Source organism: Bubalus bubalis, chromosome 16, assembly GCF_019923935.1.
Source record: "Bubalus bubalis isolate 160015118507 breed Murrah chromosome 16, NDDB_SH_1, whole genome shotgun sequence".
In the NCBI taxonomy this organism is placed as follows: domain Eukaryota; kingdom Metazoa; phylum Chordata; class Mammalia; order Artiodactyla; family Bovidae; genus Bubalus; species Bubalus bubalis.
The window spans coordinates 74,769,765-74,787,835 of NC_059172.1; positions in this window are offsets into that span (position 1 = coordinate 74,769,765).

Sequence of the window (18,071 nt, forward strand, 5' to 3'; positions counted from 1 at the left end):
TAAGCTCTGTTTAGTAATTAGAATTACAATAAGTTAAAATAAAGCCTCAATTTGTTTCTTGAGTGGAAGATGGTATCTATGTGGGGACTTTGTAATAACGAAGCCATACATTATGCTCATGTTAGGCAGGACTCACAAAAATGAAGCTGTCAATATTCTCCATGTTGATTTGTCAACTCAGTGCAATTCCAATAAAAATCTTAGAAGAGTTCTTTGAAAAATGAGATAAAATAATTTTGAACTCATATGAAAAACAAAAGGTCAAGAACTAGCCAGATCACTTTCAAAGGAACAGAAAGTGGGGGATCTTCTCCTATTAGATGTCAAGAAATTTTTTCATAACATGAAGATAAAGTAAATACATACTAAAAAGTATAACAAGATAGAGAAACCTAGAGATTTAATTTATAGTGAAAGTGTGATTCCAGATTACAAAAAGAAAAAGGGATTATAGATAAAGGTTTCTGGGACAATTTATGATCAATATGTTGTGTGGATCACAACAAACTGTGGAAAATTATTGAAGAGATGGGAATAGCAGACCACCTTAGCTGCCTCCTGAGAAACTTGTATGCAGGTTAAGAGTCAACACTTAGAAGCAGACATGGAACAATGGACTGACTCAAAATTGGGAAAGGAGTATATCAAAACTGTATATCATCACCTTGCTTATTTAACTTATATGCAGCATTCATGCAAAATGCCAGGCTGGATGAAGCACAAGCTGGCACAACCACAAGATTGCCAGAAGAAATTTCAATAACCTCAGATATGCAGATGACACCACTCTTCTGACAGAAAAATGAAGACAAACTAAAAAGCCTCTTGATGAAGGTGAAAGAGGAAGAGTGAAAAAGCTGGCTTAAAACTCAGCATTCAAAAAATGAAGATCATAGCACCCAGTTCCATTACTTCATGGCAAATAGATGGGGAAACAATGGAAACAGTGGGAGATTTTCTTTTCTTGGGCTCCAAAAACACTGCAGATGGTGACTGCAGCCATGAAATTAAAAGATACTTGCTCCTTGGAAGAAAAGCTATGACAAATCTAGACAGCATATTAAATAGCAAAGACATTACTTTGCCAACAAAAGTCCATTTGAGACAGTGCACTAAGTCGTGTCCGACTCTTGCGACCCCATGGACTGTAGCCTTCATTTAGTCAAAGCTAAAGTTTTTCCAGTAGTCATGAATGCATGTGAGAGTTGGACCGTAAAGAAGGCTGAGCACTGAAGAACTGATGCTTTCGAACTGTGGTGTTGGAAGACTCTTGAGAGTTCCTTGGACAGCAAGAAGATCAAACCAGTCAATGCTAAAGGAAATCAACCTTAAATATTCATTGGAAGGACTGATGCTGAAGCTGAAACTCCAATACTTCAGCCACCTGATGCAAAGAGCTGACTCATTGGAAAAGACCCTGATGCTAGGAAAGATTGAAAGCAGGAGGAATCAGAGAACAAGATGTTTGGATGGCATCACCAATTCAATGGACATGAGTTTGATCAATCTCTGGGAGATGGTGAAGGACAGGGAAGCTTGGCATGCTGAAGTCCATGGGATCTTAAAGACAAGATTGAGTAACTGAACAATAACAAGAACAATTAGATCTCAATATTGAAAAAAATCATATTTATATCATGCCATGCAAATAAGTCAATTTCACATGGAACAAAGACATAAAAGTAGAAAGCAAATGCTTTTGTTCTCATCATAGGATAAAATGGCCATAATAAAAATGATGGAAAATATCGGGGTTGGCAAAAATATGAAGAAATTCAAACCCTCAAATCCTCATATGTGCTGGTACAATAAAGTATTATGAAACATAAAATTGATGCAGCTGATTTAGAAAATGGTCTAAGCAGTCCCTCAGAATTTAAACATCTATGTACCACATGATCAAGAAATCGCACTCCTGGGTATACATAAACAAGTAAGTTGAAAATATACACCCACACAAATACTTGCACATGAACAGTCATAGAATTATTATATATAATAACCAAAAAAGTCACAATTATCTATCAGCTGATAAATGGGCAAACACAAGTAGTATATCCTTAAAGTGGAATATTAGTCATCCATAAAAAAGAATGGAATACTGATACATGCTACAATATGGATTAATTCCAAAAACATGCTAAATGAAAAAAAAAAAAAAACAGACACAAGAGATTCATTTATTTTATTATCCCATTTATATGAAAGATTCAGAATAAGCAAATTCACAGAGAGAGAAAGTGTACTGTGACTGTTAATGGGTATGGCCATCCTTTTGAGGGTGATTAAAATGTTCTAATGGGCTTTCCTGGTGGCTCACACAGTAAAGAATCCACCTGCAACACGGGAGACCTGGGTTCATTCCTTGGATTGGGAAGATTCCCTGGATAAGGGCATGGCGACCCACTCCAGTTTTCTTACCTGGAGAATCCCCACGGACAGAAGAGTCTGGCAGGCTACAGTCCATGGAATCACAAAGAGTTGGACACAACTGAGTGACTAAGCATTAAGCAAAAAATGTTCTAAAAATAGAAAGTGGCCATGATTGTGGTTCAATACAGTGAAGGTTCAATATTATGCACTTTGTTGACGTCTGAAATGAAGGGGAGGTTGTGAGTCTAATCACTGAACTGTAAGCCATCCTCCACAACCTACTCTTGTGAATAAGGTCCCCTATCCATACAAAATCCATCATCACAGACACAAGGCAAAATTCTGCATATACTTGACTAGCAGGTTGCAGTTCCTTGGCAGTCTGTGGAATTATTTAAAAAAAAAATCTTTCTGTGGAAACTAAGGATCATTCTACCCTCCTGATTTGGCAAAGCTTGCCTCCCACCGTCCCTGCTCCTTCACTGTGTTTCTGAGCACAATTTCTTTGTGACCCAATGTGCCATGCTATGTCCTCCCCCTGGGAGTTTGAGTATGTGAGATTAATAAGCTGGTATCAGTTTCATCTGCTTAGTTTCAGGTGTCATGTGTTTGGCCATCTCCATATCTCAAGGGTGAAACTATCTTTATCACCCAAGGGATGAAGAGCCAGCAATCAAAATATGGTTGTATACTTCTGTGAATATACTAAATATAACTGTTGCACACTCTGAAATAATAAATTTTATGGTATGTAAATTATTACTCATGTTTTAAAAAATTAAAGAAATCTCATAACACAACATTATGTTATATACAGGCCATGTAACAAAATTCTACAAATCAATAAACAAAACTCCAACAGTCCAGTAGAAAATTGTTGAAAAATATACATAAATAAGACATTTCACATAAGGGAAAAAAGCATAAATAAAATGCAATAGCCCATAAAGAGTTTGAAACTAGTAAGTGTTCAAGAGAATACAAATTAAGGCAAACTGAGATGAAATACAGGTACTCAGTTAATCTGAAATTAAGGATATCAGTGATTGCCAACTGTTGGCAAAATCTGAGCAACAATAGCTGCTACCTACAATTTATAGAAGAAAACATGGTGCAACAATCTGGAACAAATGTGCATAGACTGAAGTTATATGATGCAAACATAATTGCAGTTTTCACATTGTTGAAATTTTCAGTTTGATATTGGAATATATTCTAAGATAAATGCAGTTATGTTATATATCATTTTATTGCACATTTCTCGCTTTATGTTTTTTCCTAATGACATTACTTACTGTTCATTTTATATCTATTTTAGACTTTGGAAATTATGTTAGATAAAAGGAAATTCAAGTAATTTTCTTATTCTAGTTCAAAATGGATTGTAAAGCAGCAGAGACAGCTCAAAACATCAACAACACCTTTGGCACAGGAACTGCTAACAAATGTACAGTGCAGTGGTAGTTCAAGAAGTTTTGCAAAGGAGACAAGTGCCTTGAAGATGTGGGGCATAATCAACCATCAGAAGTTGACAATGACCAACTGAGAGCCATCGTTGAACTTGATACCCTTGTAACTAGATGAGAAGCTGCTGAAGAACTCAATGTCCACCATTCTAGTTATTTGAAGCAAACTGGAAAGGTGAAAAAGTTCGATAAGTGAGTGCCTCATGAAGTGAAAGTGAAAGTCATTCAGCCATGTCCAATTTCTTGCCACCCTATAGACTATACAGTCCATGGAATTCTTCAGGCCAGAATACTGGAGTGGTTAGCCGTTCCCTTCTCTAGGGAATCTTTCCAACCCAGGGATCAAACCCAGGTCTCCTACATTGCAGGCAGATTCTTTATCAGCTGAGCCACCAGGGAAGTCCCAAAGCTGACCACATATCAAAAATATTGTCATTTTGAAGAGTCATCTTCTCTTATTCTACTCAACAACAATGAATCATTTTTTGATTGGATTGTGACATGCGACAAAAAGTGGACTGTATACTATAACCAGCCATGACAAGCTCAGTGGTTGGACAGAGAAGAAACTCCAAAGCACTTCCAAAAGCCAAACCTTCACCTTAAAGGGACTTGATCACTGCTTGGTGGTCTGCTGCTCATCTGACCTGCTACAGCTTATCCTGGAGAAACCATTACATCCGAGAAGTATGCTCAGCAAATCGATAAGATGCACAAAAAATTGCAACACTTTCATCCAGGATTGGCCAATAGAAAGGGCCGAATTCTTCTCCACAATAATGCCTGATCACACATCGCACAACCAATGTTTCAAAGTTGAATGAATTGGGCTAGACAGTTTTGCCACTTCTGCCATATTCACCTGACCTCTTGCCAACTGACTACAACTTCTTTAAGCATCTTGACAACTTTTTGCAGGGGAAACACTTCCACAAACAGCAGGAGGCAGGAAATGTTTTCTGAGAATTCATTGAATCCTGAAGCATGGATTTATGATACATGAATAAGCAAACTTAGCTCTCATTGGTAAAAATGTGTTGATTTAGATTTATAAAGATATGTTTAAGCCTAATTATAATAATTTAAAATTCACAATCTGAAACCAAAGTTATATTTTCACCAACCTTAATATAATTGCATAAATCAACTAAACCATAATTAAGGAAAACCATGCTTATGTACATAGACAAGAATGTTCATAGCAGATTGTAAGATTAATAATAATAAAGAGGAAAACCAAAAATGAAGACAATCAATACATAGTCCACTCATACTATATAGCATCACACAATAGGTAAAACTGATGAAGCAATGAATGTTACACATAAGAAGAGAAAACATACACATAAGATTCAGTGTTATCAATAAAAACCAGATAGATTGAATGCTAAGTCCATGGATGCATGTTTTGTTTAACAACCTATGTAAGTAAAAAATATTTTCTTTGGTATATATCAAATTAAATAATTATTCTTAAAACAGAGAGAAAACAAAATGCAGGCACTGAGTGTATATAATGTGAGAAATTTTGCTTGAGAACAAACAAAATAAATATAACTTGAAAAATTGACTTGAGAAAAGAAATGAACATTATTTGGGAAGTAGCATTGACTTTGTGCTGTGCTGTGCTGTACTTAGTTGCCTAGTCATGTCCAACTTTCTGCAACCCCATGGATTGTACCCCACCAGGTTCCTCTGTCCATGGGGATTCTCCAGGCAAGAATACCGGAGGGGGTTGCCATGCCCTTCTCCAGGGGATCTTCCCAATCCAAAGATCGAACAAAGGTCTCCCACATTGCAGGTGGATTCTTTACCATGTGAGCCACCAAGAAAGCCCACAGTACTATATGTGAAATAGATAACTAGCAGAAAGCTTCAATAGAACACAGGGAACACAGCCTGGCACTCTGTGACAAATTACAGGGGTGGGATGGGAGGAGAGAGTGATGCTCAAGAGGAAGGGGATATAATTATGATTTATTTGCTTCGTTGTATGACAGAAACATGATCACTGACCTAGAGCCAGACATCCTGGAATGTGAAGTCAAGTGGGCCTTAGAAAGCATCACTACGAACAAAGCTAGTGGAGGTGATGGAATTCCAGTGGAGCTATTTCAAATCCTGAAAGATGATCCTGTGAAAGTGCTGCACTGAATATGCCAGCAAATTTGGAAACCTAAGCAGTGGCCACAGGACTGGAAAAGGGCAGTTTTCTTTCCAATCCCAAAGAAAGGCAATGCCAAAGAATGCTCAAACTACTGCACAATTGCACTCATCTCACATGCTAGTAAAGTAATGCTCAAAATTCTCCAAGCCAGGCTTCAGCAATATGTGAACCGTGAACTTCCTGATGTTCAAGTTGGTTTTAGAAAAGGCAGAGGAACCAGAGATCCAATTGCCAGCATCCACTGAATCATGGAAAAAGCAAGAGAGTTCCAGAAACACATCTATTTCTGCTTTATTGACTATGCCAAAGACTTTGACTGTGTGGATCACAATAAACTGCGGAAAATTCTGAAAGAGATTGGAATACCAGACCACCTGATCTGCCTCTTGAGAAATTTGTAAGCAGGTCAGGAAGCACCAGTTAGAACTGGACATGGAACAACAGACTGGTTCCAAATAGGAAAAGGAGTACGTCAAGGCTGTATATTGTTACCCTGCTTATTTAATTTATATGCAGAGTACATCATGAGAAACACTGGACTAGAAGAAACACAAGCTGGAATCAAGATTGCCAGGAGAAATATCAATAACCTCAGATATGCAGATGACACCACCCTTATGGCAGAAAGTGAAGAGGAACTCAAAAGCCTCTTGATGAAAGTGAAAGTGGAGAGTGAAAGAGTTGGCTTAAAGCTGAACATTCAGAAAACTAAGATCATGGCATCCGGTCCCATCACTTCATGAGAAATAGATGGGAAAACAGTGGAAACAGTGTCAGACTTTCTTTTTTGGGCTCCAAAATCACTACAGATGGTGACTGCAGCCATGAAATTAAAAGACGCTTACTCCTTGGAAGGAAAGTTATGACCAACCTAGATAGCATATTCAAAAGCAGAGACATTACTTTGCTAACAAAGGTCCGTCTAGTCAAGGCTATGGTTTTTCCTGTGGTCATGTATGGATGTGAGAGTTGGACTGTGAAGAAGGCTGAGCGCCGAAGAATTGATGCTTTTGAACTGTGGTGTTGGAGAAGACTCTTGAGAGTCCCCTGGACTGCAAGGACATCCAACCAGTCCATTCTGAAGGACATTAGCCCTGGGATTTTTTTGGAAGGAATGATGCTAAAGCTGAAACTCCAGTACTTTGGGCACCTCATGTGAAGAGTTGACTCATTGGAAAAGACTCTGATGCTGGGAGGGATTGAGGGCAAGAGGAGAAGGGGACGACAGAGAATGAGATGGCTGGATGGCATCACTGACTCAATGGACGTGAGTCTGGGTGAACTCCGGGAGTTGGTGATGGACAGGGAGGCCTGTCATGCTGCAATTCATGGGGTCGCAAAGAATCAGACACGACTGAGTGACTGAACTGAACTGAACTGAACAGATGACAGAAACCAACATAAAATGGTAAAGAAATTATATTCTACTTTAAAATTAATATTTTTATTCCGCATTTTTAAAAGATAAGAAACATTACTATGTTATACTCCGATTGAAATAATGTAACAGGAAAAAAAAATGATGATGCAGGAGAGAAAGATACTAACTAGGTAAGTGGCATTTTTTTTTTCAGTTGGGTAGAATGAATAGGAGTAGTTCATAGAAACAGGAATATTATATCTATTGAAATTGAAAGGAAAATATGGTGTAATTACTAAAGCAGATACTAAAGCAGGATGGAAGCCTGGAGATTATCTTCTGATTGTTTCTATTCTATCTCCAAAATTGAAAGCAAAGTCACCAGTAGATATAAAGCCAATCCAAGGAAATGTGGTAATTTTTAGGAAAACAATTGTATGGAAGAATTGTCTAAGACTAGAGGATAGTAACTGTTTAGGGAAATTAAAGCACTTAGCCCTAAGGCAACAATTTTTTTTTTAATTTATTTAAAGAGAGATTTGTCAGCATATGGTGAAGGCAATGGCACCCCACTCCAGTACTCTTGCCTGGAAAACCCCATGGACAGAGGAGCCTGGTAGGCTGCAGTCCATGGAGTCGCTAAGAGTCGGACATGACTGAGCGACTTCACTTCACTTTCACTTTGTCAGCATAACTGTGAGTGTCTTTTCAGCCTGTTGAGTGATCATAATCCAAACTCAAAGTACCAAGGTATTTTTTCTCATCCCACTCCCCACTCCCACTCTCTGGGGAAAATTCCAGTGTTTTGCTAAAAAAAAAAAGCCAGATGCACCATCTATTAACCAGCCATTTCAGTCCAATACTAGCTGGTCTAACACTTATGAAACACCCACTGGGGTCTGTAGATGGAGAGATTTAAAGATGATAATAGATGTCTAGATTTATCCTTTTAAATGAATGAGATTGGAAAGGTGAATAAAGGGTGGACAGATACAAAAAAGAAACATGTATGAAATTATTTACATATAGTCTATTTCAGACTACGTTGCTCCCGTTTGTGGGAAGTTATCTACAGCAAAGTCCCTTGTGACAGTTTTAGGAAGCACAAGGTGTGTTTAATAAGTGATTATGAACAATCTTTTTAGATTTTGTGTGGCAATGCCAATTAAGGTCTCTTCTCATGCCTCACTTCACTTTCTAGGGGTTCCCCTGCATTTACTAGGTAGTAAGAGAGTTGTTTTGGGCCCTGTTGTTATGTTCTATTAGATCCACAAGACAACTGTTTTTACAGCTTAATATGCTTGGCACATTGGAATTCTCAAGCTGCCAAAACTCTAATATACTGAGTTACAATGTGAAAAAGAATGTTTCTCCTCACTTTTTATTATATTGTGCTGACTGTAAATAAAACCATGCTATGAATGTGGGTTTTAACACTTCAAATAGTTTTTAGTGAAACAGAACTTTTATTTAAATTCCCAGTCCAACTCTCTTTAAAGCAGTGAGATTCAGCATAAATTCTACTTATGCTGGGGATGGAAATGAGACTAATCTGAGAAGAATATCACATGCTGTGTCCAGAATGACCCTTATCTAACACTAACAAAATTTGCTACTGTCATACTTGAAATGCCTAATGCTCTTCCTGTGGAAAGAATTTTCTCATGGATTCCACTGTGGATACAACTTAAGTCCAGGCTAAATCTTCAGCAAAACAAGGCTTTGTTTTTGATTTGTCACAATTGATTCTTGGAATTTCATTCTGTAATATTGATCTTGATGCTGCAGCACTTACTGTAGTAGCCAAAGTAGATATAATCAGTCTTCCCCCTCCTTTGCTATCTTTCTGGCACCCTCCCTATTTTTCAGAGATGTCTGACTTTAGTCTGGTAAACAGAATTACTGAAATAAATGACAATACTGGGGAAAAATTAAATGTGTTGGAAGGTCACTCTCACATCCTATCCATTTATCTGTCTGCTCACATTTTGATATTTCAAACCTATACACTTAAGGCTTCTAGGTCAAGCAAGGAAAAACATGAACAATTAAAGAGCAAAACAGTCTACTGGGTAAAGTGGAGTATACAAAGATGATTACGTTGTAGTCCCTGAACACAGCAGTTCATAAGCTAATGATGAACAAAATTATGTAACAAATAACTTGGGAAAGCAGACTGAAATATGCCAGAAGCACAGACCAAATGTAACTGCAAAATAGTGTTCAGTTCAGTTCAGTGGCTCAGCCATGTCTGACTCTTTGTGACCCCATTAACCACAAAATGCCAGGCCTCTCTGTCCATCACCAATGCCCAGAGTCCACACAAAACCATGTCCATTGAATCGGTGATGCCATCCAACCATCCCATCCTCTGTTGTCCCCTTCTCCTCCTGCCCTCAATCTTTCCCAGCATCAGGGTGTTCTCAAATGAATCAGCTCTTCACATCAGGTGGCCAAAATATTGGAGTTTCAGCTTCAACATCAGTCCTTCCAATGAACACCCAGGACTGATCTCCTTTAGGATGGACTGGTTGGATCTCCTTGCAGTCCAGGGGACTCTCAAGAGTCTTCTCCAACACCACAGTTCAAAAGCATCAATTCTTCAGCTCTCAGCTTTCTTTATAGTCCAACTCTCACATCCATACATGACCACTGGAAAAACCATAGCCTTGACTAGACGGACCTTTGTTGGCAAAATAATGTCTCTGCTTTTGAATATGCTATCTAGATTGGTCATAACTTTCCTTCCAAGGAGCAAGTGTCTTTTAATCTCATGGCTGCAATCAACATCCACAGTGATTTTGGAGCCCAAAAAATTAAAATCTGACACTGTTTCCCCATCTATTTGCCATGAAGTGATGGGACCAGATGCCATGATCTTAGTTTTCTGAATGTTGAGCTTTAAGCCAGCTTTTTCACTCTCCTCTTTCATTTTCATCAAGAAGCTCTTTAGTTCTTCACTTTCTGCCATAAAGGTGGTGTCATCTGCATATCTGAGGTTATTGATAGTTCTTCCGGCAGTCTTGATTCCAGCTTATGCTTCTTCCAGCCCAGCATTTCTCATGATGTACTCTGCCTAGAAGTTAAATAAGCAGGGTAACAATATACAGCCTTGACGTACTACTTTTCCTATTTGGAACCAGTCTGTTTTTCCTTGTCCAGTTCTAACTGTTGCTTCTTGACCTGCATATAGGTTTCTCAAGAGGCAGGTCAGGTGGTCTGGTATTCCCATCTCTTTCAGAATTTTCCACAGTTTTTTGTGGAAATAGTGTAGGAAAGATTAATTTCACTGGTGCAGACTCCAGGAGTTTTATACAGATATCTAAAAATAAATGCTATTTATTTAGCATCTACCATAGTCCAGAATTGTGATGTTACCTCTTTTAATAAGTGGAAACAATGCAGTTTGTCTAGTATCTGTTTAGTCGCTAAGTCATATCTGACTCTTTGCAACCCAGTGGACTGTAGCCCATCAGATTCCTCTGTCTATGGTGTTTTCCAAGCAAGAATACTGGAGTGGGTTGCCATTTCTTTCTCCATGGGACCTTCCCAACCCAGGGAGTGAACCTGTGTCTCATGCATTGGCAGGCAGATTCTTTACCACTGAACTACCAGGGAAGTTCAAAGATGTAATTGCAAACCCTTAAAACTTGAAGCATTCTTTTTTATGCTACACACACACACACACACATGAAAGTGAAAGTGTTAGTGACTCAGTAGTGTCCAACTCTTTGTGATGCCAAGGACTGAAGCCCACCAGGCCCCGCTGTCCAAGGGATTTGCCAGGTAAGAATACATGAGTGGGTTGCCATGCCCTATCCAGGGGATCTTCCTGATCCAGGGATTGAACCCGTGGCCTCTTGCATTGCAGGCAGATTCTTTACCACCTGAGCCACCAGGGAAACACCTATTTTATATATATATATATATATATATATATATATATATATATATATATATGCATCATGGGGTCACAAACAGTCAGAGCGACCTAGTGACTGAACACAATGATATATGTGTGAATATGTATTATTCACACATATATACACACATCACACATATATACACACACATATATCATTGTGTTCAGTCACTAGGTCACTCTGACTCTTTGTGACTCCATGATGCACCACTCCAGCCTTCCCTATCCTACACTATCTCCCAGAATTTGTTCAAGTTCATGTCCATTGAGTCAGTGATAATATATAACCATCTCATCTTCTGCCACCCACTTCTCCTTCTGCCTTCAATCTTTCCCAGCATCAGGGTCTTTTCCAGAGAGTCAGCTCTACTCACCAGGTGGCAAACATATAGGAGGTTCAGCTTTAGCATTAGTCCTTCCAGTGAATGTTCAGGGTTGATTTCCTTTAGGGCTGACTGGTTTGATCTTCTTGCAGTCCAATGGACTCTCAATCATCTCCTCCAGCACCACAATTTGAAAGCATCAATACTTTGACATTCAGCCTTGTTTATGGTCCAAATCTGACATCTGTACATGGCTACTGAAAGGAAAAATAGCTTTCACTATCCAGACCTTTGTCAGCAAACTAATGTCTTTGCTTTTTAATATGCTGTGAAGTTTTATCATAGCTTTCCTTCCGTGAAGCAAGTGTCTTTTAATTTCATGGCTGCAGTCAGCATCCACAGTTATTTTGGAGTCCAAGAAAAGAAAACCTGTTACTGCTTTGACTTCCACTTCATGGATCACAGCCTTGTCATGACAAAGGTGTTCATGTAACTCAATGATGCTATGAGCCATGCCATGCAGGGCCACCCAAGAAGGCTGGATCATAGTGGAGAGTTCTGTCAAAACATGCCCACAGGAAGAGGGAATGGCAAACAACTCCAGTATTCTTGCCATGAGAACTCCATGAGTAGTATGAGAATTGAAAAAGATAGGACACTGAAAGATGAGTCCTTCAGGTTAGAAGGTGTCCAACATGCTACTGGGGAAGAGCAGAGGACAATTACTAATAGCTCTAGGAAGAATGAAGTGGCTGAGCCAAAATGCTAACAACACTCAACTGTGGATATAGCTAGTTGTGAAAATAGTGTCCAGTGCTGTAAAGAACAATATTGGACTATAGGAACCTGGTCCATGAATCAAGCTAAATTGGACATAGTTAAGCAGGTCAGGAAGCAACAGTTAGAACTGGACATGGAACAACAGACTGATTCCAAATAGGAAAAGGAGTTCATCAAGGCTGTATATTGTCACCCTGCTTATTTAACTTATATGCAGAGTACATCATGAGAAACGCTGGACTGGAAGAAACACAAGCTGGAATCAAGATTGCCAGGAGAAATGTCAATAACCTCAGATGAAGATGACACCACCCTTATGGCAGAAAGTGAAGAGGAACTCAAAAGCCTCTTGATGAAAGTGAAAGTGGAGAGTGAAAAGTTGAGCTTTAAAGCTCAACATTCAGAAAACTAAGATCGTGGCATCTGGTCCCACCACTCCATGGGAAATATATGGGGAAACAGTGGAAACAGTGTCAGACTTTATTTTTCTGGGCTCCAAAATCACTACAGATGGTGACTGCAGCCATGAAATTAAAAGACGCTTACTCCTTGGAAGGAAAGTTATGACCAACCTAGATAGCATATTCAAAAGCAGAGACATTACTTTGCCAACAAAGGTCCGTCTAATCAAGGCTATGGTTTTTCCTGTGGTCATGTATGGATGTGAGAGTTGGACTGTGAAGAAGGCTGAGCGCTGAAGAATTGATGTTTTGAACTGTGGTGTTGGAGAAGACTCTTGAGAGTCCCTTGGACTGCAAGGAGATCCAACCAGTCCATTCTGAAAGAGATCAGCCCTGGGATTTCTTTGGAAGGAATGATGCTAAAGCTGAAACTCCAGTACTTTGGCCACCTCATGGGAAGAGTTGACTCATTGGAAAAGACTCTGATGCTGGGAGGGATTGGGGGCAGGAAGAGAAGGGGACGACAGAGGATGAGATGGCTGGATGGCATCACTGACTCGATGGACGTGAATCTTGTTGAGCTCCAGGAGTTAGTGATGGACAGGGTGGCCTGGCGTGCTGCGATTGATGGGGTCGCAAAGAGTCGGACACGACTGAATGACTGATCTGATCTGAAGCAGGAAATGGCAAGAGTGAACATCAACATCTTAGAAATCAGTGAAATGAACTTGATAGAAATAGGTGAATTTATTTCAGATGACCATACCTGTGGGCAAGATTCCCTTAGAAGAAATTGAGTAGCCCTCATAGTCAACAAAAGACTTTGAAATGCAATACTTGGGTGCAATCTCAAAAATGATACAATGATCTCAGGTTATTTCCAAGACAAAGCATTCACCATCAAAGTAATCCAAGTCTCTGTCCCAACCCCTGATGCTGAAGATGATGAAATTGACCAGTTTGATGACCTTCTAGAATTAACACCAAAAAAAAAAAAAAAAAAAAAAAAAAAAAGATGTCCTTTCCATTTTAGGGGATTAGAAAGAAAAAGTAGGAAATCAAAATGCCTGGTGTCACAGGCAAATTTGGCCTTGGAGTACAAAATAAAGAAGGGAAAAGGTTAACAGAATTTTGCCAAGAGAACACACTGGTCATAGAAAACATCTATTTCGAACAACACAAGAGACTATTCTACCCTTGGACATCACCAAATGGTCAATACCGAAATCAGATTAATTATATTCTTTGCAGCTGAATACAGAGAAGTTATTTGGAAGGAATGATGCTAAAGCTGAAGCTCCAATACTTTGGCCATCTCATGCAAAGAGTTGACTCATTGGAAAAGACTCTGATGCTGGGAGGGATTGGGGGCAGGAGGAGAAGGGGACGCCAGAGGATGAGATGGCTGTATGGTATCACCATCTCGATGGACGTGAGTTTGAGTGAACTCCAGGAGTTGGTGATGGACAGGGAGACCTGGCGTGCTGTGATTCATGGGGTCGCAAAGAGTCGGACATGACTGAGTGACTGAACTGAACTGAACTGATAGAGAAGTTCTACACCATAAGCAAAAATAAGACTGGGAGCTGATTGTGGCTTAAATCACCAAACCCTCACTTCTAAATGCAGGCTTAGATTGAAGATTGTAGGGAAAACCACCAGGCCATTCCTGTATGACCTGAATCAAATCCCTTATGATTATACATTGGAGATGACGAATAGATTCAAGGGACTAGATCTGATAAACAGAGTACCTGAAGAACTATGGACAGAAGCTAGTAACATGTTACAGAAGGCACTGACCAAAATCATCCTAAAGAAAAAGTAATGCGAGAAGGCAAAGTAGTTGTCTGAGGAGGCTTTACAAATAGCTGAGGAAAGAAGAGAGGCACCAGGCAAAGAAGAAAGGGAAAGATACACTCAGTTGAATGCAGAGTTCCAGGGAATAGCAAGGAGAGATAAGAAAGCCTTCTTAAGTGACCAATTCAAAGAAATAGAGGAAAACAATGGAATGGGAAAGACTAGAGATCTTTTCAAGAAACTTGAGATATTAAGGGAACATTTCATGCAAATATGGGCAAGATAAAGAACAGAAGCAGCAAGGACCTAACAGAGGCAGAAAAAATTAAGAAGAGGTGGCAAAATACACGGAAGAACTATACAAAAAAGATTTTAATGACCCAGATAACCACAATGGTATGGCCACTCACTTAGAGCCAGACATCTTGGAGTGTGACGTCAAGTGGGCCTTAGGAAGCATTACTATGAACAAAGCCAGTGGAGGTGATGGAATTCCAGTTGAGCTATTTCAAATCCTAAAAGATGATGCTGTTAATATACTGTGCCCAATATGCCAGCAAATTTGGAAAACTCAGCAGTGATCCCAGGACTGAAAAAGGTCAGTTTTCATTCCCATCCCAAAGAAAGGCAGAGCCACAGAATGTTCAAACTATTGGACAATTGTGCTCTTTCCCATGCTAGTAAATTTATATGCAAAATCCTTAAAGTGAAGTTTTAGCAGTACATCTACTGAGAGCTTCGAGATGTATAAGCTGGGTATAGAAAAGGTAGAGGAACCAGAGATCAAATTGTCAACATCCGTTGGATCATACAGAAAGCAAGGAAATTTCAGAAAAACATCTACTTCTGCTTCATTGACTACTAGAAAGTCTTTGTGTGGATCACAACGAGCTGTGGGAAATTTTTGAAGAGATGGGAATACAAGACCATCTTGTCTGTCTCCTCAAAAACTTATATGTGGGTCAGAAGCAACAGTTAGAACCTTAGATGGAACTTACTGGTTCAAAACTGGGAAATGAGTATGACAAGGTTGTATACTGTCACACAGTTTATTTAACTTATATGCAGTGTACATCATGTGAGATGCTTGCCTGGATGAGTTGTAAGCTGTAATCAAGATTGCTGGGGGAAATATAAACAATCTCAGATATGCAGATGATACCATTCTAATGACAGAAAGAGATGAGGAACTAAGAGCCTCTTTATGAGAGTGAAAGAGGAGAATGAAAAAGCTGGCTTATAATTCAACATTAAAATAATTAGATCATGGCATCTGGTCCCATCACTTTATGTCAAATAGAAGGGTAAAAAAATAGAAGCAATGCAAATATATATATGTACACTATGTATCTCTTATTGTTACTTTTTTTTTTTTCTGTGAGTGTGTAGAGATGAGGAATACAATGATAATGTTGCTTGATTCCACAAATTTGAATCATTCCAAAGACTTATAGGTTCACTATCAGGACACAAGCTAGCACAATGCAAAAGACAAAAATAATGTATTTTAGTATCATTATGAAAATTGTTGTCATTACAGTCTCATGGAATTTTCTCTGAGCTGCCTAGAACTCTGTAGACACACTTTAAAACCTACTTGTCTGTGTAACCATTTTATGTTACCTTCTTTGGTAATAATCTTAGAGAAGAAATCTTAACTTTAACCAAGTGCTGAGAAGAAGCTTTACTGTTTCCAGAAAGGAGACAGTGTAATAGATGATATATTGACAGAAAAATCTACATTTGAATTCTAGCCAAGGAACTTAGTAGATCTATGACTTTAGATAAAGTATTAAATCCTATCTGTTGCTTTTCCCTCATCACTAAGACAAATTTTAAGGGATTATATGAGACTAAAATGAGACTACAAACAAATGTACTCATTGGCACACAGTATCTGGCATATAGAAAATGCCTGATAGATTGTGCTTTCTATTATTTTTGTTGTCAACAAGGCAAGTGATTAATGGTATTGTGTAAGTTTTGATCCTTCTATCCCACATTTAGTTAGATTAATTATAGATGAATGTAGCTTTCATTAAAAGCTACATTTTAACTTATGGGTCATGGTGGATGATTTATTCTAAAGATAATAGCACTAGAGAACTAATGCAGGTAGGATTTGTATTATTCGACTGTTTTGGAAATAAGAATAGTACAGCATTTCATCACTATTCATCCTTGTCGTGCATCATCATTTCAATAATTGACTTTCACGCGTGAGTCATTATAACTCAAGTCAGAAGAAAATGCCACAGGAGTTGGTAGAACTAATTAGCAAGTCTGTGACACAACAAAAGAATAATGGAAAAAAAAGGCACTTTTTTATTTTAGGAAAACTCTTAACATATAAAAATGATTCAACTGCTATAAGAATTCAAGGAAAATTGGATTTTTATCTTTGTCCTACATAAGAATTTAAAGTGTGAAAATGAGACTAGTACAGATATATCAAGATCAGGCTTTCATTTGGTCTAAGGCCTATTTCAGTTGCTATTAGCATTAAAAGAAGATTGTAGAAAAGATAAAGAATATTTGAAGCTATCGTGAAAAGGTCATTAACTTCGGAGTCAGAAAGACTGGATTTATGTTCTAGTTCTGTTATTTGATATAAGTACAAGTCTAGATATTTCTTTCATCCCCCTTAACCCTGGTTTTCTCAACTGTTAAGGAATTATAAAATAATTACCTCATGGTGGTTCTGAAAAATTAAATGAGATAAACTGTATAAAGTGCATCCCATGTGATTTCACTTATATGTGGAAATTTAAAAATAAAACAAAGGAACAAACAAAGCAAAACAGAAACAGACTCATAGATACAGAGGACAAACTGGTGGTTGCCAGAAGCAAGAGGGGGAAATGAAGGTAGGGAGAGATGGATGGGGTTAAGAGGTAGAAATTTTCAATTATAAAATAAATAAGTCACTGGGACTTATTTAAGGGCTATAGCTAATAATGTTGTAATAACTTTGGTGATGGACAGGGAGGCCTGGAGTGCTGCAATTCATGGGGTCGCAAAGAGTCGGACACAACTGAGTGACTGAACTGAACTGAACTGAATTGAACTTTGGTGACAGATGGTAACTAGACTTATATGGGGATCATTTCATAATGTATAAAAATATCAAATGATTGTGTGATATATCTGAAACAAATAGAATATTGCAGTTCAATTATACTGCAAAATAGGAGGAATAAAAGAAATCGCCCCTCTTCCTAAAAATGAATAAAGCAGATAATAATTCTCACAAGGAATGTGTGTTTACTAAATAGTAATTTAATTTTGCTAGTTATTATAAAATTATTGAAGTGATATATAAGCTAGAATTTTCCTAGTTTTTTTCCTCTCACAAAGTTAGCCATGAAATACAAGGTTTTCAACATTATTTCAAAAGGATTAATTGATTTGATCAACTCAACCAGCATGTATTTCAAATAAGGATTTTGGGAACAGATGATTAAAAACAATTGTTTGCT